Source organism: Antedon mediterranea, chromosome 9 (genome assembly GCF_964355755.1).
Source record: "Antedon mediterranea chromosome 9, ecAntMedi1.1, whole genome shotgun sequence".
NCBI classification, from domain to species: domain Eukaryota; kingdom Metazoa; phylum Echinodermata; class Crinoidea; order Comatulida; family Antedonidae; genus Antedon; species Antedon mediterranea.
The window spans coordinates 353,678-379,167 of NC_092678.1; the positions used below are offsets into that span (position 1 = coordinate 353,678).

Here is a 25,490-nt window from a genome sequence, read left to right on the forward strand (position 1 = left end):
AACTTACTTACATAGAACTTACATACATAGAACTTACATACATAGAACTTACTTACATAGAACTTACTTACATAGAACTTACATACATACATGACCTACTTACATACATGACCTACTTACATACCTGGGATTTGCATACATAGAACTAACATACATTTTAATTTTAGTATAGATCAATAACCTAACAATATTAAAAGCGAAAATATTTTGCTATGTATGCTAAAACTACAATCTGCAAAATATTGATTTGGGTACATTATTTTTATCTAGAGAGAATTGTTCCTTACACCATGATGGATCTTTGTGTACCGCCTCCAGCACCACCAAAACCACTTCCAATGTTTCCAGCCATATTCTGTCATGTTTCCTCTATATCCTCCTTGGCCGCCACCATACTTGCTTTATATTGAAATGCAAATAACTAAAGATTTAAATGTACCTCGTCCGCCACCACTACCACCTCGTCCGCCACCACTACCACCACCACTACCACCTCGTCCGCCACCACTAACACCTTGTCCGCCACCACTACCACCTTCACCGCCAAATTCTTTTTTCGCCCCTAAATGTTTGTCCCGGATTTGATGAAATTTCGTAATTTTTGGATCAATTCTTCTTCTTCCTCTGTAATTTCTAATAAAAAAAGTTATAATTGTAAAGTTAATAAAGACTATTCTTATACTTATTCTATTAAGCGTGCACCAGTTGCTGTGTAGGTTACAATTAAAAAACAGAGCATAAATAAGTTTATAAATAACTAAAGATTTAAATGTACCTCCTCCTCCGCCACCACCACCACCACCTCGTCCGCCGCCACCATGACCTCCATCTCCTCCTCCTCCACTATTATTCATTTCATCTCTAGGGATAGCTTTCTTTGCCTCAAAACATTCGTCACATACAGTACTGTATGAATTTTCTTAACTGCAAATAAAAAATTGGACACTAGACCTAACAAATTTAAATTATCTATTTCATCTTTAGGGATAGCTTTCGTAGACCTACTATAATGAATAAAACTCCAATGATGATATTAACTATAGTAACAGTTAAATGTGTTACTTGACAAATATGGCAACATATTTGAAGATTCATATGAAGGTATAAAACGTGAGCTGCTCACATAAATATCAAAGAAAATGTCACCCGTGTCTATGTGAAAAAGAGGCCTTGCAAAAAGATCATCCTCTGCAGCAAGAAATTACAGAGGAAAGTTAAAAGAATATTGAGACAAATTACGGAAAGGTTAGTCTGTGGACATTCCACTTGAGAAAATATCCGGAAAGAAGCGTGGGTTCGCTTCTTGGTTTTGCTAACTTCCAAAAATCAACCATGGTAGACAATATGCATTGTTTTTTTAAGCCAGCATGCAACGCCATTAGACGTGCTGCATTTTTGCTCGTCGGGTGAGAGGAAGTGTCACCCAAATTCAGGTATATTCCATATTACTAAGGAATTGATTCCCTAAAAATGGCGACTACACGGCAAGAATAAAAATAAAATCACTGATTTTACTACGAAAGGAAGAAATATCAAAGAAAATGTCACCCCTGTCTATGTGAAAGCAAGGTTTGTCCCCTATGCTAACAAATTGAAAGTTGAAAGAGTTAAATAAGTTGGAAGAAAATAGTGTAATACTGTACACAAAGTAAAACAAAGTGAATGGGCAACCCCAATTGGGCCTAAAATCAGATGGCACAGAATCTGTGGCAATTATAGTGTAACAAAAGTAACAAAGAATTACCAGGGAACTCAATCCGCATTCAGACTAATGAAAGGTGGTCATCACTGCATGAACAGAGGTGGTATTTGCACAGAATCAGACACTAACATACAAAGATCTAGAGGTTTTGTATTTGTAACGTTTCAAAAAGGAAAGCATGGTAGATAAATGCATCCAGGATTACCATACGAGGGCACACTTCATTGACAAACGGAAAGTACAAGTCAAAAGAGCAGTATCAAGAGAGGCGATTTTAAAAATATAAATCTCGTACAAGTTTTAAAAAATCTACCATGAGACCCTACGAAAATATTTTTCAAAATATGGTGAAATTACGGACTATGTTAATTTTTTTCAGAGGTACGATGTTACTACTACTACACATTATGCCTAATTGCTATTGCAGAATTGCAGTTAACATTAAATACAATTAAATACAAATACTGTAGTGCATATATCACAAATTTTGGGTTTATCACTTCCCTATATGTTCATACCATCTACTACATTAGGTAGTTTCAATTTCAATTTCTGTTACGACCACTTTTGGCCTAGGCCGAAATACCTAAATAAATAGCAACAACGAGGCTTGGAACAAACAATAGTCGACACTCAGAGTATTATGCAAAGAGCACGAGCTCCATTTATTTCCTTTCACGAAGCACAAAATACATAACAACACAATTATAGATACGTATGATACCGAGTGGTTGGTTTGCCTGGCCATCCGTACACATCACAACCTCCCCATTCTTATCGTCCTGCCTCGCTTCCAGTCTCAAGCACAGTTCTAACCGCAAGCGTCCTTAGCTGGCCCTGTCTCCTGAGTGACTCCCTTCTTTTTCACACACCCAGAACAGCTTTCCAAAATACCGCGCACCACCATGCTCCATTCTGATTTGTCCACTTGACCACCGGCGACTTGATTCATTTGCATGTGACATGTGACACCTGACTCTACATTTAAGGAAGTGTCGCACTTTGTCTTTTTGATATCTTCACCTGGGTTATAAAATTCTAGATTTGACATGAATGTCCCCTCTAAATCTAATCCATCGTTATCGGACATTCTATCTTCAATTTTCTGTGTCATTGCACGTGTTACAGCGCAGGCGGGGTATTCCCAACCATTGTCGGGCGTACCAGTTTCACATAGCATATTAGACTTTTGTAGTGTGGAAGTTAAATTATCGTTAATCATTAATTCAGGTAACACCCTACCGCCAGCCAAATCATTACCCAAAAGCATATCAATTCCCTCTACTGGAAGCTCCGGTACAACACCTATTATCGCTTCCCCTTTAACTAATTCAGAATCAATTATTACTTTGTGTAACGGGACATTAATAACATTCATCCCCACACCTCGAATTAACGCGGTCATACTCGTAGAACTACTTTTACCGAAAGAAAGAGCTCCCTCCAACATCATAGATTTGGCACAGCATGTATCTCGCATGACCTTAATGCGTTTAAAGCAATCATCACCTTTTAGCGATACCCGTGCCTCTGACATAAATGGTGCAAAATTTTCATTAGTTTTATTACATTCAATTTGCTTATTTACTTTTGAAATGTTGTTGGTGTCCCCTTTTAATGTACTGTAGCACATCCTACTGGAAGAGAAGATTTGTTACTATAGTTATTTGAGTTACGTTTGAGAAAATAACATTGAGACATAACATGTCCTGGTTTTTTGCAATGGTAACATGTTAATACCTTAGGCTTATCCCAACGCTTACTCTTAAACGGACTCTGTCTCTTAGTATCAGATACCCGTTTGTAATCACTTGGTTTATCCTCATGGTTAGGATTATTTATGTTTATCGCACTTAATTTATGAGTCAATGCATAGTCATCGGCATATACTGCTGCGTCTTTTAATGTATCAATTTTACGTTCATCAAGGTGAATTTTAATATCAACATGAATGCACCTTTTAAATTCTTCTATTAACATCATTTGCTTTAAATTATCATAATTCAATTCTACATCTTTAGAACTAACCCATCTATCAAACATTTGCTCTTTAACTCTGGCAAACTCCACATGCGTTTGTTCACACTGTATCCTCGCATCTCTAAATCTTTGTCGATAAGCTTCTGGCACAAGTTCGTAAGCACTGAGCACTGCTTTCTTCACTATTTCATAATCACTACATTCGTGAAGGGGTAGAGCCGAATAAATTTCACGTGCTTTCCCTATGAAAACACTCTGTAACAGAAGGGTCCACTTTTCTTTCGGCCACTTCATACTGTACGCAATTTTTTCAAAGTGTTGAAAATATTTATCAACTTCGGTTTCCTGAAATTTTGGAACAAGCCTAATGTGTTTAGACGCATTGAAAGCATCAGGCGCACTAGCAACATTTACTTTTCCTTCTCTCTCTCTCTCTCAATAATGTCTCTTTCAATTTGGTACTGCAATTTCGCAAGCTCTAACTCTACATCTGCTTTTTGCTTTGCCCTCTCCATTTCCATTTCCATCATCATTCTCTCTTTATCAATTTCCATCTTAGCCATTTGTAACTCTAATCCTTTCAATTTTACAGCTTCACTCTCTACTTCCTCAACCACAATCACTTCCTTTAAACATGATTCTTCTAAGTATTCTTCTCTTACAAGGGTTTCAATTAAATTATTTTTAACAACTTGTTTTCTCGTAGACTGTTTTAAATGCAGATCAAAATACCTTCCCAACGCCAACAAATCTGGCTTTTTTAACGTATTAAATTTTTCCCAGGAAACACACTCTGCAAGGTATTTTTCAGCCTCAAACTCCATTATAAACAAATGGTTAAGAAAAAATTACAATAGTGTAGCAGTGATTGTTTGTTCCAAACCCCGAGTGAGTCTAACAACTCCGGTTTTCCCGGACGAGCCCCCAATTTCTGTACTTAAAGGCTCTCTTTTTCTACTTTTGGGTTCACACATTCCTCTCGAGAGACCGCTCTCTTAACATGAACCGTTTTACTGTTCAGACAATGTCCTGTCGTTTGGGAATCCTCCATGCACTTATCCACCATGCTTGCTTTTCTTAACGATACAAACCCAAATCCTCGGCTTTTTTTTGTATGGGGATATCTCACGATGAAATAATCAATAATTTCCCCATATTTGGAGAAATACTGTCTCGACGTCATCATTTGTTTCATAATCAAGACCTCCAACAAATATTTTTTTGAGTTGTGGGTTGTGATGTTATGTCTTTGTTTGTACACAACAATATAATATATAAATGAACGAAGACGTTAGTTTGGTTTGGTAGATGTTTATTGTAGCTCAGCAATATAGCAAGTGGTTATGAAACATTAGTTATCATTACTAATACCTCTGGTATGTGGTTGTCATGGCTATGAGGATAGCTAACCTAGATACCAGTAAGGTGTGTGGACCTGTTGAACCTGTAAGTTCAGTCACTTGTAATGTAATATCATTACATCTTCCCTCTTTTGAAAGTTAAAATATTTTTCTTAGTATTCTTTTAAATCCGTTATTTATGTATCCATAGTTCATGCATAAGATTTCAAGAGTATTATACTTAGATTTTTTTTTTTAAATATTTTTATCTTGTTATTTAAATTTATTTATGTACATGCTAGCATTATTCATAAGTCGTTGCATAATTGTCTATACATTATATTTTGTCTGTAACATAGTCGTCTAAGTATGCTGGTCGTCGGGCTTGACGTCGTGGTCGGTTTTGATCGATAGTTTTACCATTTCTGTCATTTGTAACCGGTACGTCGTCATCCGAGTCATAGTCGTCATTGTCATATCTGTCAATGGATGGTATTGGCATGATGTGCCTTCTGTTCCGTCTATAGATATCATTTCCACATTTCACAAGATAAGATTTATGAGGTAGTGATTTGTGAATTGTTCCAACTTTGTTCCACAACTTAGATGTTGTATCATATACAGTACTTTAACTTTCTGTCCGTATTGTATGGTTTCTAGAGTTTTTGAATGTTTGTTATAGTTCTGCGCTTGTTTTTGCTTTAGCTCATCCTTCTTTTCCTTTAATTCAATAAGTTTTGGTTTTAGCGCTGACTCATTAACTGGGAGGTTTGATCTGATTTTCCTTGAGAACATCATTTCTGCTTGACTAAGTCCATGCTCGAGTGGTGTAGCACGATATATCTGTAGTGCTAAGTATATATCTTCCTTTGTCTCTGTACATTTCTTGATAATTTGTTTGACTATCTTTACTGCATTTTCAGCTTGTCCATTTGACTGCGCAAAATATGGACTGGAAGTTGTATGTTCAAAGTTCCATTCGTTGGTGAATTTCCGAAATTCTTCACTGACGAATTGTGGTCCATTATCAGAAAAGAGTACAAATGGTGTACCATGTATCGCAAACCATGATTTCAGTATGTTGATTACAGCTGCTGAAGATGAACTTGTTAGTTGACGAACTTCAATGTATTGAGAATAATAGTCAACACATGTGATATAATTGTTATTGTTTACCGTGAAAAGATCAATCCCAATTTTCTGCCATGGTTGGGTGTTATCGGCTGCATATATCATTGGTTCCTTTGGTTGCATTGGTTGGTGTTTCTGGCATGTCGGACAAGATTTTACTTTGTCATCTATGTCCTTGTTGATGTTTGGCCAGAATATTACTTGTCTAGCCCGTCTCCTGCATTTTTCGATACCCAAGTGTCCAGTATGGATTTGCTTAAGCATGTCCTTTGTCATTTTAGCAGGTATTACGATTCGATCACCTTTGAATACGAGATCGCCTTTTATTGATAGCTCATCACGATAATTCCAGTAATCTCGTGTTGCTGGGTGGCATTTGTTTCGCTTGTTAGGCCATCCTTGTTGAATTGTGCGATTCAGTTCTCTTATTGCTTCATCGTTGCCTGACTCAACTTCAATTTCCTTGAGTTTTTTGTCAGTAGTAGGTAGCGCTGCAATTATTGATTGTACATACATATCAATGAAATCATTAAATTGTTGCTCTGACGACAGTTGGTATGTCGCGTCAACTGCTCGTGAAAGAGTATCCGCTGTTTGGAGTGATTTTCCAGGTACATAGATTATCTTTATGTCGTACTTTTGCAGTCGCAATCGCATTCTTTGGAGACGAAGAGGTCCATCAGCTAGCGGTTTCGAGAAAATTGATACAAGTGGCTTGTGATCAGTCTCGCATATAACTGATTGTCCATAAAGAAATTGGTGGAACCTTTCACATGCAAACATTGTGGCTAGGCACTCTTTTTCAATTTGTGCGTACCTTGTTTCTGCTGAGGTCATTGCTCTTGAGGCATATGCTATTGGCGCCCATCTACAGTACCGGACAGAATTATTGCAGATTTTGAATGCATTCAACGCATTGTTAAAGTGTTGACAACGCGTTGAAACTGCGTTGTCCGTTGGCATTGAAAGTGTTGAGTTCGTTGAACTGTTTATTCAACCAACACAATGTGTTGCGTTGAGTTTGCGTTGAAATAACGAACAATCGGATTCGTATGGTATTTACAGATTGCCAGTGTGTATTAGTAGTAGTAGTAATAGTATAAAATACAGTATTACAAATATTTAAGAAAACAAACATAATGTGTATTTTTCCGCGGAAACCTAGCTTAATATATTACACTAGGCTAGGCCTACTACTAACGAGTAGGCCCCGTGTGTATATGAGCCGCGTCTGCCATCGCAGTTAAAAGTAGTGGTCATGTCCTTAATTATGCCTATATTAACTGGAGTATTAAATACCAAAGTTAAGCTTGGTTGAGGGTTGTGGCATATTTGTTATTGCCTTAATTTTCTCTGGATCTGGCTTTATGCCTTTATCTGTCAGTAAATCACCAAGGAATACAACTTGCTTGACACAGAACTCACATTTTCGTTTGTTTAGCTTTATGCCATTCTTCTCTATGATGTCAAGTACTTGGCTTAATTTGTCTATGTTCTTCAATTGTTTTAGAGGATATTATGATGTCATCTTGCATTGAGTTTACTCGTGGTATGTTTTCCAACAAGTTCCCAATTGCCACTTGGAACCCTTCGCTTGCGCAGTTAATTCCAAATGGTAAACGTTTGAAGATGTAACGTCCCACAGGTGTAATAAAGCATGTTAGTTGAGCACTTTCGTCATTGAGAGGTTGCTGCCAATATCCTGATGTGAAATCTAGTTTTGTAAAAAATTTAGCATCAGCGAATTCGGCCATAATTTCTTCCCTCGACGGTAGCTTGAAGTGTTCACGCTTTATGGCTTTATTGAGATTTCTAGGGTCAAGGCATAGGCGAATGTCACCATTCCGTTTGTTCACGGTAACGATGTTGCTTACCCATTCAGTTGGTTCCTGAATTTTTTCTATCACACCAAGCTGTTCCATGCGATCAAGTTCCATTTTAACTTTATCTCTTATCTTGAAGGGTATTTTCCGACAAGGACTTTGAACTGGTGGAATCGATTTGTCAGTGTGTATGTGATACTTCCTTGGTAAGCACCCAAGACCTTTGAAGACATTATCGTGTTTGTTTACAATATCTTGTACATGATGAATGCCGTTAGTGGTGTTTCGTTCCACTGTATTCAGTGACGCTTCCTCAAAGTTTGGTATTATTAGTTGTAGCTGCAAACATGTATCGGCACTTAATAGTGGTTTATAATTTGTCAATTTGTCATCAACTATGTATACTGCAAATGTTCCTTTACGATCCTTACTGTACGCTATGTCCAGGTTGCATTTGCCTAAAATTGGGATAGCAGCATCAGAGTAGCTTTTGACTGGCGTACTTACGGGAATGAGGAGTGGTTTATGTCAAGTTGACAGAAAAATCCATGGGAGGGTTTTGAAATGGCGTTACACTCTATTTCAATTGTGCTCAATAGAAAGGTTTCCTCCTCAGATTCAGATTCTGATGCTACAACCACATTCGCTCTTTTAAAGCTTTTGCTGCGATACTTTTGTTTATCATCTTTTGCGTGTTTCTTTGCGTAGCTTGTTTTCGTTGTGCAGCATTTTCCGAAGTGATTGCGCCCGTTGCATTTGTCACATATTTTACCAAATGCTGGACATGATTTTGGTCCATGTTTTGTGGCGCACCTTCTACAGTCAAAGTGTTTAGTAGTGCTCCTTTTTGAGTTACTATGATTATTCATGCTCAATGCATTTAGTTGACTTGCCGATGCTTGCAACGTGTCATCACTAACTTCTTGATTTTGTGCAATGCTGATTGCCTTGTCCAGGGTTAGATTGTCCCCTTCATCCATACACTTTTCCTTGACTCTGGGATGAATGGCTCTCAGTACAATAGCATCGCGCAACATCCTTTCCTCTAGATCGCCATATTTAAAACCCCAATCAGCATCTCGTTTTCTGCAGGTATTGCTGCTTGGTCACCATTTTCGGGCTGAGCTGCGGCCCATACAAATGTCCCATATATTTCTCGTCCACGGTCCCCAATATAAGTCATTAAATAGTTAACTTTTTGTATTTCCGTCTTTGCGTCTAAAGGACCATCAAACGTGAATTGACAGTGTTGTTTGAACCGTTTAAATTCTCTCAACAAATCTGGTGATGCCCAGTCCATTGCTGGTTTATTCTTGTCGGCCATTGTTAATGTGTTATAAAATAAAGTTACTCACAGACCTTGATATTATCCACTGAAGCAAGAAGAGTCCAAAGATCCGAAGAAAACAGAGGTCTAACTTCAATATGCCAATGGAAAAATTAATCCGATGATAACATAAAATATATCCACATTAAATTGGTTCGAATTTCTGACACCATGTGATGTTATGTCTTTGTTTGTACACAACAATATAATATATAAATGAACGAAGACGTTAGTTTGGTTTGGTAGATGTTTATTGTAGCTCAGCAATATAGCAAGTGGTTATGAAACATTAGTTATCATTACTAATACCTCTGGTATGTGGTTGTCATGGCTATGAGGATAGCTAACCTAGATACCAGTAAGGTGTGTGGACCTGTTGAACCTGTAAGTTCAGTCACTTGTAATGTAATATCATTACATGGGTTTTCTTCGTTTTCGGTTACGCCTACCATGATTGTCTATATAAAGCAACCAACGTAAAGAAGTGGAAGTCTAAATCCAAGGGATTTCATTTTATTCAACGGAACTTAGACAGGACTTTGGGAAACTATTTTGCTCGACGTCATCATTTGTTTCATAATCAAGACCTCCCAACAAATATTTTTTTGAGTTGTGGGTTTTCTTCGTTTTCGGTTACGCCTACCATGATTGTCTATATAAAGCAACCAACGTAAAGAAGTGGAAGTCTAAATCCAAGGGATTTCATTTTATTCAACGGAACTTAGACAGGACTTTGGGAAACTATTTTGATGGTCAAACAAATAAAGTGATAGTTCAGCAATGTCATCGGATGTAATATCTATGGATCTACGTGACTTTCAAATGAAATTACATGTAGAAAGTGTACTTAGCGTTTTGTCTGAACCATTCATTGTTCCGCCGGTGTGTGTCCCATCGCCATCTTGGGTCTCATCACAGTACTTGTTCTTGGCAGCTTCAAATAATATCTTCCTTGCTTTTAGTAGCTCATTGATAGTGAAATTAGTGCTTAGAAGTGACTTTATTGGAATACTAGTGAATTTTTGATGTCTATGATGATTTTCTGTATCCTTAGATCGATTTCTGTTAAGAAACTCAGAGAGCCTGTGTAACGCACGTCTACGTTCAAAGCCAGTGTTCGATAGCTACTTGAATAATTTCATTTACACCAAACATGTGAAGTTGGTATACCATTTAAGAACTATATTTGTATTTAATTGTATTTAATGTTAACTGCAATTCTGCAATAGCAATTAGGCATAATGTGTAGTAACATCGTACCTCTGAATAAAATTAACATAGTCCGTAATTTCACCATATTTTGAAAAATATTTTCGTAGGGTCTCATGGTAGATTTTTTAAAACTTGTACGAGATTTATATTTTTAAAATCGCCTCTCTTGATACTGCTCTTTTGACTTGTACTTTCAGTTTGTCAATGAAGTGTGCCCTCGTATGGTAATCCTGGATGCATTTATCTACCATGCTTTCCTTTTTGAAACGTTACAAATACAAAACCTCTAGATCTTTGTATGTTAGTGTCTGATTCTGTGCAAATACCACCTCTGTTCATGCAGTGATGACCACCTTTCATTAGTCTGAATGCGGATTGAGTTCCCTGGTAATTCTTTGTTACTTTTGTTACACTATAATTGCCACAGATTCTGTGCCATCTGATTTTAGGCCCAATTGGGGTTGCCCATTCACTTTGTTTTACTTTGTGTACAGTATTACACTATTTTCTTCCAACTTATTTAACTCTTTCAACTTTCAATTTGTTAGCATAGGGGACAAACCTTGCTTTCACATAGACAGGGGTGACATTTTCTTTGATATTTCTTCCTTTCGTAGTAAAATCAGTGATTTTATTTTTATTCTTGCCGTGTAGTCGCCATTTTTAGGGAATCAATTCCTTAGTAATATGGAATATACCTGAATTTGGGTGAAACTTCCTCTCACCTGACGAGCAAAAATGCAGCACGTCTAATGGCGTTGCATGCTGGCTTAAAAAAACAATGCATATTGTCTACCATGGTTGATTTTTGGAAGTTAGCAAAACCAAGAAGCGAACCCACGCTTCTTTCCGGATATTTTCTCAAGTGGAATGTCCACAGACTAACCTTTCCGTAATTTGTCTCAATATTCTTTTAACTTTACTCTGTAATTTCTTGCTGCAGAGGATGATCTTTTTGCAAGGCCTCTTTTTCACATAGACACGGGTGACATTTTCTTTGATATTTATGTGAGCAGCTCACGTTTTATACCTTCATATGAATCTTCAAATATGTTGCCATATTTGTCAAGTAACACATTTAACTGTTACTTTTGTTACACTATAATTGCCACAGATTCTAACTGTGCCATCTGATTTTAGGCCCAATTGGGGTTGCCCATTCACTTTGTTTTACTTTGTGTACAGTATTACAGTGAGAGCACAGTTTAACATTACTTACCGGTATTGTATGGTGTACCACCTCTGTTAATGTACTGCTGATTACCTGTCATTGGTCCGAATCTACAGAAGTCCTACATATTTATAGTGATAGAGGGTTACTTACCGGTATTATATGGTGTACCACCTCTGTTATTTTGATGCATGTGAGACTGAAATTACTCGCATGCGTTTTGGAGGAGTCTAGTTGCTAACAATCTGTGAAACCAGAGCAAAACATAAAATAAATTACAAGCCAACAACTGTTTATGTCTATTCAGACGGATAAAATATTAATTGAAATCATTGTGTAATCTTTGTATTAACTAACAATATAGCGAAAGCTAAAATATTTTGCTATGCTAAAACTACAATCTGCAAAGACAGTAATTCTCCTAAAATCTTGATTTAGGTACATTATTTTTTTCTAGAGAATTGTTCCTTACATCATAATCGATCTCTGTGTATCGCCTCCAGCCATATCGCCTCCAGCCATATTCCCTGCAGTCATATTCCCTGTAGCCACACCACTACCACCTCCAGTAACGGCCACACCACGTTCATTGTTTCCATATTGACCTGCTAAAGAAAACAAGATAATGAATTTTAAGAATGTATTCAGGGCCGTATCCAGGTTTGACGGTGGGGTGGATAAGTTGTTTAGTGGAACCATACCCTCGAATTTTTTTTTTTTTTATGTGGCTGCAAATCGCATTTTCGGCTATTCTCTTATGTAACTATATAATTTGGTGTAATTTCCAGCCCACGAATTTCAATTGCCGACCTTAAATTGTCAGAGAACGGCATTCTCTTGCCGACGACTAGGCTAGATCCCTCCTCCTTTCAAGTCTCCTAGCAACCACATGGTACATTAAGGGATCGTATCATTGAGACTTTAACAGGCATATTCACCATCATGTGGTGTTTAGGTAACAAACCATGGAATTAAGATGATCCCAGAATTCACTCAACCATTGCATCATGCACTTGCGTGAGCTGCATGCTTTCTCTATCAAGCTGGCTTGGCACGTCACACGCACGCGGAGACCTGTGTAGGGGAATACCCTATGTCAAGCAAACAACTATGCTCTGTGTACGGCTAGCTCCAGAACCACGATGTTTAGTAGTTATCAAATAGAATTTATCTTTTTAGTTATTTTAGTGTTAGGTTTTTATATTTCAGTTAAAATATATTTTATATTCTTTTTGCATAATATATAGCTAGGGAGGCTTAGCTTAGCAAGAAGTTAGGCCTTGGTAAAATTTCTATTTTTAGAACTGCCGAGACTGCCGACTTTGGCGAATTCTTTTTTCTGAATTTCGTGAGCTGAATTTCTTCACTATTTATAGAGCGTCATATGCCATTTTTGAAGAATGTGACCGCCAGACATCCGGACAAAGTATTGAAATAAAAAAAAACAAAATTTATTTTGGCGTACCACGACACACTCACACACACCCACCACAGTTGATACAGAAACTCCCTGCTATTATCGTTAAAAAGAGCCTGTTGACATTTGGGCTTTACTTGTTGAAATGTGTTCAGATATGGCGTCGATACCGATAAGCGTAACGGTAACTTGTTTTGCCGGTTTATGTTTCGGTTAACTACGGAACTTAGACAGGACTTTGGGAAACTATTTTGATGGTCAAACAAATAAAGTGATAGTTCAGCAATGTCATCGGATGTAATATCTATGGATCTACGTGACTTTCAAATGAAATTACATGTAGAAAGTGTACTTAGCGTTTTGTCTGAACCATTCATTGTTCCGCCGGTGCGTGTCCCATCGCCATCTTGGGTCTCATCACAGCACTTGTTCTTGGCAGCTTCATATAATATCTTCTTTGCTTTTAGTAGCTCATTGATAGTGAAATTAGTGCTTAGAAGTGACTTTATTGGAATACTAGTGAATTTTTGATGTCTATGATGATTTTCTGTATCCTTAGATCGATTTCTGTTAAGAAACTCAGAGAGCCTGTGTAACGCACGTCTTCGTTCAAAGCCAGTGTTCGATAGCTACTTGAATAATTTCATTTACACCAAACATGTGAAGTTGGTATACCATTTAAGAACTATATTTGTATTTAATTGTATTTAATGTTAACTGCAATTCTGCAATAGCAATTAGGCATAATGTGTAGTAACATTGTACCTCTGAAAAAAATTAACATAGTCCGTAATTTCACCATATTTTGAAAAATATTTTCGTAGGGTCTCATGGTAGATTTTTTAAAACTTGTACGAGATTTATATTTTTAAAATCGCCTCTCTTGATACTGCTCTTTTGACTTGTACTTTCCGTTTGTCAATGAAGTGTGCCCTCGTATGGTAATCCTGGATGCATTTATCTACCATGCTTTCCTTTTTGAAACGTTACAAATACAAAACCTCTAGATCTTTGTATGTTAGTGTCTGATTCTGTGCAAATACCACCTCTGTTCATGCAGTGATGACCACCTTTCATTAGTCTGAATGCGGATTGAGTTCCCTGGTAATTCTTTGTTACTTTTGTTACACTATAATTGCCACAGATTCTGTGCCATCTGATTTTAGGCCCAATTGGGGTTGCCCATTCACTTTGTTTTACTTTGTGTACAGTATTACACTATTTTCTTCCAACTTATTTAACTCTTTCAACTTTCAATTTGTTAGCATAGGGGACAAACCTTGCTTTCACATAGACAGGGGTGACATTTTCTTTGATATTTCTTCCTTTCGTAGTAAAATCAGTGATTTTATTTTTATTCTTGCCGTGTAGTCGCCATTTTTAGGGAATCAATTCCTTAGTAATATGGAATATACCTGAATTTGGGTGAAACTTCCTCTCACCTGACGAGCAAAAATGCAGCACGTCTAATGGCGTTGCATGCTGGCTTAAAAAAACAATGCATATTGTCTACCATGGTTGATTTTTGGAAGTTAGCAAAACCAAGAAGCGAACCCACGCTTCTTTCCGGATATTTTCTCAAGTGGAATGTCCACAGACTAACCTTTCCGTAATTTGTCTCAATATTCTTTTAACTTTACTCTGTAATTTCTTGCTGCAGAGGATGATCTTTTTGCAAGGCCTCTTTTTCACATAGACACGGGTGACATTTTCTTTGATATTTATGTGAGCAGCTCACGTTTTATACCTTCATATGAATCTTCAAATATGTTGCCATATTTGTCAAGTAACACATTTAACTGTTACTTTTGTTACACTATAATTGCCACAGATTCTAACTGTTCCATCTGATTTTAGGCCCAATTGGGGTTGCCCATTCACTTTGTTTTACTTTGTGTACAGTATTACAGTGAGAGCACAGTTTAACATTACTTACCGGTATTGTATGGTGTACCACCTCTGTTAATGTACTGCTGATTACCTGTCATTGGTCCGAATCTACAGAAGTCCTACATATTTATAGTGATAGAGGGTTACTTACCGGTATTATGGTGTACCACCTCTGTTATTTTGATGCATGTGAGACTGAAATTACTCGCATGCGTTTTGGAGGAGTCTAGTTGCTAACAATCTGTGAAACCAGAGCAAAACATAAAATAAATTACAAGCCAACAACTGTTTATGTCTATTCAGACGGATAAAATATTAATTGAAATCATTGTGTAATCTTTGTATTAACTAACAATATAGCGAAAGCTAAAATATTTTGCTATGCTAAAACTACAATCTGCAAAGACAGTAATTCTCCTAAAATCTTGATTTAGGTACATTATTTTTTTCTAGAGAATTGTTCCTTACATCATAATCGATCTCTGTGTATCGCCTCCAGCCATATTCCCTGCAGTCATATTCCCTGTAGCCACACCACTACCACCTCCAGTAACGGCCACACCACGTTCATTGTTTCCATATTGACCTGCTAAAGAAAACAAGATAATGAATTTTAAGAATGTATTCAGGGCCGTATCCAGGTTTGACGGTGGGGTGGATAAGTTGTTTAGTGGAACCATACCCTCGAATTTTTTTTTTTTTTATGTGGCTGCAAATCGCATTTTCGGCTATTCTCTTATGTAACTATATAATTTGGTGTAATTTCCAGCCCACGAATTTCAATTGCCGACCTTAAATTGTCAGAGAACGGCATTCTCTTGCCGACGACTAGGCTAGATCCCTCCTCCTTTCAAGTCTCCTAGCAACCACATGGTACATTAAGGGATCGTATCATTGAGACTTTAACAGGCATATTCACCATCATGTGGTGTTTAGGTAACAAACCATGGAATTAAGATGATCCCAGAATTCACTCAACCATTGCATCATGCACTTGCGTGAGCTGCATGCTTTCTCTATCAAGCTGGCTTGGCACGTCACACGCACGCGGAGACCTGTGTAGGGGAATACCCTATGTCAAGCAAACAACTATGCTCTGTGTACGGCTAGCTCCAGAACCACGATGTTTAGTAGTTATCAAATAGAATTTATCTTTTTAGTTATTTTAGTGTTAGGTTTTTATATTTCAGTTAAAATATATTTTATATTCTTTTTGCATAATATATAGCTAGGGAGGCTTAGCTTAGCAAGAAGTTAGGCCTTGGTGAAATTTCTATTTTTAGAACTGCCGAGACTGCCGACTTTGGCGAATTCTTTTTTCTGAATTTCGTGAGCTGAATTTCTTCACTATTTATAGAGCGCCATATGCCATTTTTGAAGAATGTGACCGCCAGACATCCGGACAAAAGTATTGAAATAAAAAAAAACAAAATTTATTTTGGCGTACCACGACACACTCACACACACCCACCACAGTTGATACAGAAACTCCCTGCTATTATCGTTAAAAAGAGCCTGTTGACATTTGGGCTTTACTTGTTGAAATGTGTTCAGATATGGCGTCGATACCGATAAGCGTAACGGTAACTTGTTTTGCCGGTTTATGTTTCGGTTAACTACGGAACTTAGACAGGACTTTGGGAAACTATTTTGATGGTCAAACAAATAAAGTGATAGTTCAGCAATGTCATCGGATGTAATATCTATGGATCTACGTGACTTTCAAATGAAATTACATGTAGAAAGTGTACTTAGCGTTTTGTCTGAACCATTCATTGTTCCGCCGGTGTGTGTCCCATCGCCATCTTGGGTCTCATCACAGCACTTGTTCTTGGCAGCTTCAAATAATATCTTCCTTGCTTTTAGTAGCTCATTGATAGTGAAATTAGTGCTTAGAAGTGACTTTATTGGAATACTAGTGAATTTTTGATGTCTATGATAATTTTCTGTATCCTTAGATCGATTTCTGTTAAGAAACTCAGAGAGCCTGTGTAACGCACGTCTTTGTTCAAAGCCAGTGTTCGATAGCTACTTGAATAATTTCATTTACACCAAACATGTGAAGTTGGTATACCATTTAAGAACTATACAGTATTAGTAAAATGACGCAAAGTAGAAATAGAAAGCCTGATGTCCGTGAAACCAAACTCTTAGAATTGGTCCACACCGATTTGGCTGGCCCAATTAACCCAGTCTCTAGAGAGGGATTTAAGTATGCCATATCATTCACAGATGATTATTCAGGAGCTGTGTTTGTATACTTCTTGAAAAATAAAAGTGACACTATATCTGCCACAGAAAGGTTTCTGGCAGACTCTTCCCCACTGGGAAATGTAAAGTGTATTAGATCAGATAATGGTTCTGAGTTCACTTCAAAGGAGTTCAACTCACTCCTTACAAAGAATCGTATAAGACACGATACTTCTGCACCCTACTCCCCTCACCAAAATGGGACTGCCGAACGAAACTGGCGAACATTATTTGAGATGGGTAGATGTTTGATTGCACAGTCAAATTTAGGCAAAGAATTTTGGCCATATGCAATTCTAGCTGCGGCATATATACGTAATCGATGTTTTAACAATCGTGTGCAACAAACTCCATATTTTATGATGACGGGTCGAAAACCCAATTTATCCAACATGGGAGTATTTGGATCTGAATGTTATGCATACAAGCAAGACAAAAGTAAATTAGATGATCGTTGTATTAAGGGTATATTTGTTGGATATGATAAGTACAGCCCGGCTTATTTAGTATATTTCCCTGAGAGTGGAAAGATAATGAAATATAGAATTGTTAAACTTAACACAAATAAGAGTGTCGAGCAACAGATCCAAACAGAAACCGATGATGACGATTACATTCCATTAGATTCCAATAAGGGTAAAACAGATAATTCATCTGAAATTGATAGGATACAGGAGACTGCTGATCCATCCAATCTAGAACCCCAACCTAACGACCAAAGGGTAATTAATGAATCGGGTAACGAAAATGTAAGGTATCCAAGACGGGAGAGAAAACCTCCATCGTATCTTGAGGATTATGCTACCGATTTAGAGGACAATAATGACCAATTATTATCCAGTATTGATTATTGCTACAAAATTTCAGAGTTTCCTCAAACTTTTAGGGAAGCTATTAATTCACCAGAGTCCAAGTATTGGCAAACTGCAATGGCAGACGAAATGAAATCCCTCATTGCTTTGCTCACTCCTTAAGATGATAACATTCTTCTATGTGAATCACTCTTCCATATTTATTCCTACTGTGTAGATGTGTACTTTGTATAGTTTATTACAATAAAGTTATTATAGTTCTAGATCGTAGGCTACAAACAATACATCGTAGGAGAGAACAATGACCTACGTTCTACCTACGATCTACCTACGCGTAGATGCGAAGCAGTAATTTCTTGCTGTACTGTAAAGACACACTGGAAGGCTTACTGTGGATTGATAACTTTAGACAAATACAATTAGATCAAATCATGAGACAAAAGGAAGATAACGAATGAAGTTAATGAATGGAATAAGAAAATGTTGCATGAAACCTGTACGAATATTATATGCATTCAAGCAGAAGATATTGTAGTTAACAGCAAGAAAGAACACGTTAAGTGCGAAACACCTCGGAAATCACGTAAAACTAATTTATTAAATTATTTGTGGATTGCACAAATGGATGTATGGGATATGTTGAAGAAATAACCAAGCATTATCAAACAAAAAACCAATATCTATTAAAGTGAATTTTGACAACAATGAAATTGGTATTCAGTTAATTGAAATGTTTCAAGCTATTGGCAAAAAATACAGCCGAAAGCAATTTCCTCTCAAATTAGCTTATGCATGTACAGTTCATAAAGTGCAAGAAATAACAATGAATAAAAGGCATCAGTTAGCTTTAAAAATACTTTTGTGCCTGGACAAGCATACGTACAAATGATGAGACGTTGAGACAGTATTTCTCCAAATATGGGGAAATTATTGATTATTTCATAGCAAGATATCCGCATACAAAAAAAAAGGTATGCAAGTAGGTCATGTATGTAAGTAGGTCATGTATTTAAGTAGGTCATGTATTTAAGTTCTATGTATGTATGTAGGTATGTATGTAGGTATGTCCTAGAGGTCTCCTCAGAAAAGGCAATTGCGTCATCTAACTACGAAATAATATTACTACTACTTGACATGACCAGTGCATTTGACACTGTGCGGAGGAATACTCTATTCGACATACTATTCTGGTTTCACAGATCTTTGGCAACTAAAGTTACTCGAATTCGAGGGATGCTTGTGAGCTACTAGTCCATGGTCCAGTTTTTTGCGAAAGCAGTATTAAATTGGTGGCAAATGTTATAAAATATGACACATGCATACCTTCAAAACTGGTGGTAGCATGGTGATGTAAATGAGAGAAGAGCAGTGAAATGAGATGTGTGAATATAATCAAAAAATAAATTTGTATTTTAGGCCGTGGGCTGAAAACAGAGTGGCTTAGTTTTTTAGTTTCGTTGTCACTCTCTGTCAACTTAAAAGTATGGGGAGATCACAGATTTTGTAATTATCAAATATCCACATACCAACAAAAGCAAGTATATAAATGATATGTGTGAATATAATCAGAAATAAATTTGTATTTGCACAGAATCAGACACCAACATACAAAGATCTAGAGGTTTTGTGTTTGTAAAGTTTCAAATAAGTAAGCATGGTTGATAAATGCATTGAAGATCGCATGCTAATTCCAGAAATCGACAAATATGTGCATACTGTAGGTGTTTCTGGAGAGAAATGCTGACGTTTATGTTAAGACAGTATTGACATTTTGAGACAAGCCAGCTAAGGCCCAAACAGCTTTGAAAGGCGAAACAAAATGAAGCCAGATATCCAAGAGCAGCTATTAAAGAATGATATTTACATGGATGACATATGTACCCGAGTCGGTTAGAACGGAAGAAGAGGCAAAAATCGCCTGTCAAATAAAGAAAGACTTACAAGGACAAGTAGACACTAACACAATAACAAACCATCCTGCCATAAACAGAAAAAAATGGGAACAAATTGTGGAAAGAGTAATGTCGGAAGACGGAAAACGTTAACAGAGGTCTCCACTAAAGGGCACTTAAGACGAGTTAACCTTAATAGTCTTCTGTGATGCCTATGGTTATGTGCATATGCAAGATGGAAATTAAATAATGGGACATATATATATAAGACAAGATTAAATAACAATTTTTAAATTTTTTCCAAACTACTTTATAAACGATGCATAAACCTATTCTCATCGTCCTAATGTACTATAAATTTTGATCTTGCTGACTAATTGTCGTAATCCATAACATGCAATAAAACGCTCAAGAGGGTGCGAGTTTGTTACCTTAAAGAGTAGTATGGTTGATTGATAAATGCATGGAGTCAAAATGGAGTCAAATAATAAATAGTATTTTGATCTGGCTGACTGATTGCCGTATCAGTCGCACCCATATAAAACGCTCAACTGGTGGTTACTATGACTATATAAGATGATGATAAAACGCTAAAGAGGGAGGGTTTGTAAAGAGTAGTATGGTTGATGCATGGAGTATCTCGGCGGTAATGTTCCCATTAGCTGATTCATTAATGAGATTATATAATTTCCAGTCGAAAAGTTGCCTCATATCCTTCAACAAGTTTCAGTCAAAAAGTTCATTGCTGCATTTAACTTTTTGAGGTATGTGGCTTCCTGGCGCAAAGACAAATAGTTTTGATTTATCTATGGTGGTAATGTAGTCGAGACCTTGATTTTGAAGACCGGAGAATGCAAGTCGCAAATTTCATTGAATTTGGAATTAAAATAAAAAAGTGCCTGTTCACAATCCTTGGCAGAAGTTCCAGAGTGTGATAGCTAGATCAGACTGAAACCGTTCAAGATCAAAATGTCTGAAAGATTTGCCTTTCACTATGATAGGTGTTCTCTGGAAGTCTTGCGCACAGTTAGGACACAGTCATGATCACTGATGGTAGATTGATCCAGGCAGATAGCAGAAGTAGAAGTGATTCTGGTTGGTTGATTTATCAGGCAATGCAGATTATACTGGTTAGTGAGCTGGTTGAATTTATACCACAATTGGCCATTTTTGTCAAATGTGTTACAGTTAAAATCACCCAAACATATGATGACTTCGTAAAATTAGGAAAAAATATTGTCAAGTGAAGTTTCCATGAAATCAAAAAAAGCAATTGTGTTATCATGAGGATGATACACTACTCCAACCGCAAAAGGATTGAAATAGCCACTTCACTATCATCAATAAAATCACTAAGCCATGTTTCACTTATGGTCATAATGTTGTTCTGCTGCATTAGAATTGTAAGCTCGTCTACTTTGTGATAAAGCGGATCGCATGTTCAGGTGGGCTATGCAAATTCCTTTGTGGGATTGCGAGCGATTAGTCAATGTTTCAAAATCATTAACAACGCCAGTAGAATTACTAACTGCTTGCTCGTCTTTAGCTAGACCCGGATTAAATTCAATATCACCAGATAGAGTCAGATGCAATGTGCCATAATATGCCGTTTGTTTTTTGCTTCTATACTTGCGTTTTTATAGTTACATATATATCTGTATAGTCAAGGTATCCAAAGTACATGGCACTAGCTACGCAGACTAGTGTAGAATTGTGAAAAATGTAATACAGTATAATAATATACCGGGAAAAAATCCGTATAAAACAATACATTAGGACGATGACAATATGTTTATTATAAACATGGTGTGCGCATGCAAGATTTATATCTTTAAAAATCACCTCTCGTGAGAATGCTCTTCTCGCTGATCAATTTTGTGACCAGTAGATTGGAAATCTTCAATGCATTTATCAACCATAATACTCTTTTTAATTTAGCAAACCCAAACCCTCTTAAGTACTTAAAAAAATTCAAAATCTAACATAGCCTAATCTTCTGAACAACAACACAACAACTTACTGCAGATTTTGTCAAAAACCTTTTTTTGCTCAAATGTTAAAAAAGCGAATCCACACTTCTTGCCCAATTTCTGCTCCGGTGGAATGTATACAGATTTGATTTTTCCACTCTTCTTGATAACATTTTCTCAAACAGTCTAGACTCTTCAATGAGCGGCATTGTCATTAGTGACGCAACTGATCACCTTCCCGTTTTCACTGTGAACATTACTAATTCAAGTAAGTCTACAGACAAAGTGAAGCGTAAATTTAGAAAATTTAATGAAAACAATATTCCCCTACACAGGTCTCCGCGTGCGTGTGACGTGCCAAGCCAGCTTGATAGAGAAAGCATGCAGCTCACGCAAGTGCATGATGCAATGGTTGAGTGAATTCTGGGATCATCTTAATTCCATGGTTTGTTACCTAAACACCACATGATGGTGAATATGCCTGTTAAAGTCTCAATGATACGATCCCTTAATGTACCATGTTGTTGCTAGGAGGCTTGAAAGGAGGAGGGATCTAGCCTAGTCGTCGGCAAGAGAATGCCGTTCTCTGACAATTTAAGGTCGGCAATTGAAATTCGTGGGCTGGAAATTACACCAAATTATATAGTTACATAAGAGAATAGCCGAAAATGCGATTTGCAGCCACATAACAAACAAAAAATTCAAGGGTATGGTTCCACTAAACAACTTATCCACCCCACCGTCAAACCTGGATACGGCCCTGAATACATTATCCTGTTTTCTTTAGCAGGTCAATATGGAAACAATGAACGTGGTGTGGCCGTTACTGGAGGTGGTAGTGGTGTGGCTACAGGGAATATGACTGCAGGGAATATGGCTGGAGGCAATATGGCTGGAGGCGATATGGCTGGAGGCGATACACAGAGATCGATTATGATGTAAGGAACAATTCTCTAGAAAAAAATAATGTACCTAAATCAAGATTTTAGGAGAATTACTGTCTTTGCAGATTGTAGTTTTAGCATAGCAAAATATTTTAGCTTTCGCTAAATTGTTAGTTAGACTCCTCCAAAACGCATGTGAGTAATTTTAGTCTCTATCCCACCAAAGTATCAGGACACGATTTTAGACACTTACTGAACTTACTCACATGCATCAAAATAACAGAGGTGGTACACCATATAATACCGGTAAGTAACCCTCTATCACTGTTTAATGTTCAGGGAATGCTGGTATGTCTTGTGGAGGCGGTGGTGCAAACGTCAGTAATTTTGGATTCGGACCAATGACAGGTAATCAGCAGTACATTAACAGAGGTGGTACACCATACAATACCGGTAAGTAATGTTAAACTGTGCTCTCACTGTAATACTGTACACAAAGTAAAACAAAGTGAATGGGCAACCCCAATTGGGCCTAAAATCTCTGTAGATCTTGGATTTAGACTTTTGGTTGCTTTATATAGACAATCATGGTAGGCACACAGGTCTATAAGCTTCATATCTTTTTACATCAGCTGAGTTTTAGGCTCTCGTATTTATTGGTACTATTTACTGATCTCTTCAAACGAACTGTCGAAGCTAGCCCTAATGGCCGCAAACACGAAGGAAACTCCCGCCGCGACGGGCACAACAACAAGACAATCAAAACAAACCCGTCTGTCAATGTCGGAAGTTATGAATAGTCCAGATATGGTTCTATTCATTGAAGATATCATTAAAAAGGCGTTCCAGGGACCAACGATTGCTGATATTATTGGTAAGCTAGTACTGGATTCTTTCTCAAGTAAGAAATTCATGGAGTTATTTAATAGAAGTATCATGGTTACCATGGAAACTACCTTAAACAGAATTGATAAGTTAGAAGGCGAATACTACGATCTTGAAAACAAAATTTCAAATATTGAATCTGAGTCGGAATCTATTAGTTCTTATGTAGACGAAATAAAAACTGTAATACATAAGCAAAATGAATTAATAGATGACCTTGAGCAATACTCTCGACGAAACAGCGTCAGAGTTTTTGGAATTCCAGAAACCGATAAAGAAAGCACTGACGAAATCATATGCAAATTAGCCAGCAGTAAGCTTGGAGTCGATGTAAACAAACTTGACATCGATCGATCACACCGTACTGGACCACGGAACTCAACTTCACGGCGACCTAGACCCATTCTAGTCAAGTTTACCTCATACAGGACCAGGAAAAGTGTTTTAATATCACGTAGGAAACTGAAAGGTAGTGGAGTATCTATACAAGAGGATCTGACTCAAGCTAAACGCAATCTACTTGCCCAAGTTAAACAGAACTCTAAATCAAACAACGTTTGGTCAATTGATGGGCGTGTATTTGCATCTGTAAACAAGAATGGCCGTGAAGTGGTGGTCAACATATCTTGCCAAGACGACATTAAGAAACTCTAAGTTGTTTTCGTTGTTTGTTTTTTCTCATTAATACACGTTTATAAAGTGATGTAATTTATTGTTCCATTAATACTCATTGTTTATATTTATCATACTTTTGGGGTTTTTTTGGGATATTATTGGAGATTATTTATCTACTTCATTTGATATTATAAAATGAATGCTATGTTTGTATTTTCAGATACGAATGAATATCAGCTTTCGAAAATAATCAATTATGCAAGTAATCGAATTACAAATAATGCATTAATACATATTTACAATATTTTAATTTAAACTTAGATAATCAACTCAATTATTATTGATACAATTTTACCCAACAGCACCATACTGCTGTATAACCTATTTCATGTGATATAATGTGTATATATGTATATATAAGAGAAAAGTTGCTATTTTCAAATGTTGTTTTTTAAAGTTACTCACTTCTTAATGTTGATAGTTAATAGACTTGTGAGTTATGTTATGTACTGTAATTCAAGCTCTAAGCTTTTAGTTTTTTTATTATTCAAATCTAACTATTTTTATTTGTTTGTTAATAATATGGAAGCACAATACCAAAATAATAACCATGACCGACTCTCTAATTTAGTTTTTAACCCCTCTACACACAGTAGACAATTCGACGATATAGACCCAGATAATTTTTTTAATGACATAAATATCTCAAATTATTACCTGCCAAATGAATTTAACACTCAGTTTATTGACAAAACCCAATTTAACTTTTCTTGTGTCCATTTTAATGCCAGAAGCCTGCAAAAAAATTTTGATTCTATCTATGATTGCATTCAATCTTTAAACTTTAATTTCAATATTATTTCAATTACAGAAACATGGATGGATCACCCAAGCCCACTTATTCAGATACCCAACTATACATTTCTTTGCAATCCTCGTTCATATAAATGTGGAGGAACTGGAATTTTTGTAAATGATAATACACGCTATTCAATCAGAGATGATTTAACTTCTACTCAATACTTCTGTGAATCACAATTTATTGAAGTGCATACAGACAAAGAATCTATTCTAATAGGTACTATATATAGACCTCACGAAATTAATATGCCTTTTTTTACAGAACAACTTGAACTTCTTTAAAAACAAATATCTAGAGAGAAAAAAAAGGTATTTCTTTTAGGTGATT

At 36.7% G+C, this 25,490-nt stretch overlaps 1 long non-coding RNA gene across 4 annotated transcripts; it reads right to left on the reverse strand.

Annotated features, from left to right (window-relative positions):
- LOC140059557 (uncharacterized) lies at nt 1–25,185 on the reverse strand. Of its 4 annotated transcripts, XR_011847224.1 has the most exons (6): nt 21,968–22,064; nt 15,462–15,582; nt 15,145–15,234; nt 12,159–12,291; nt 11,840–11,931; nt 1–924 (listed from the first exon to the last, which is right to left on the reverse strand). It is a non-coding gene; the product is annotated as an uncharacterized lncRNA (long non-coding RNA). The 4 variants fall into 4 exon arrangements; XR_011847225.1 differs by lacking the exon at nt 21,968–22,064 and adding an exon at nt 25,019–25,185 and having other exon boundaries at nt 15,145–15,582; XR_011847222.1 differs by having other exon boundaries at nt 15,145–15,582.
- Nucleotides 25,186–25,490: the final 305 nt, after the last annotated feature.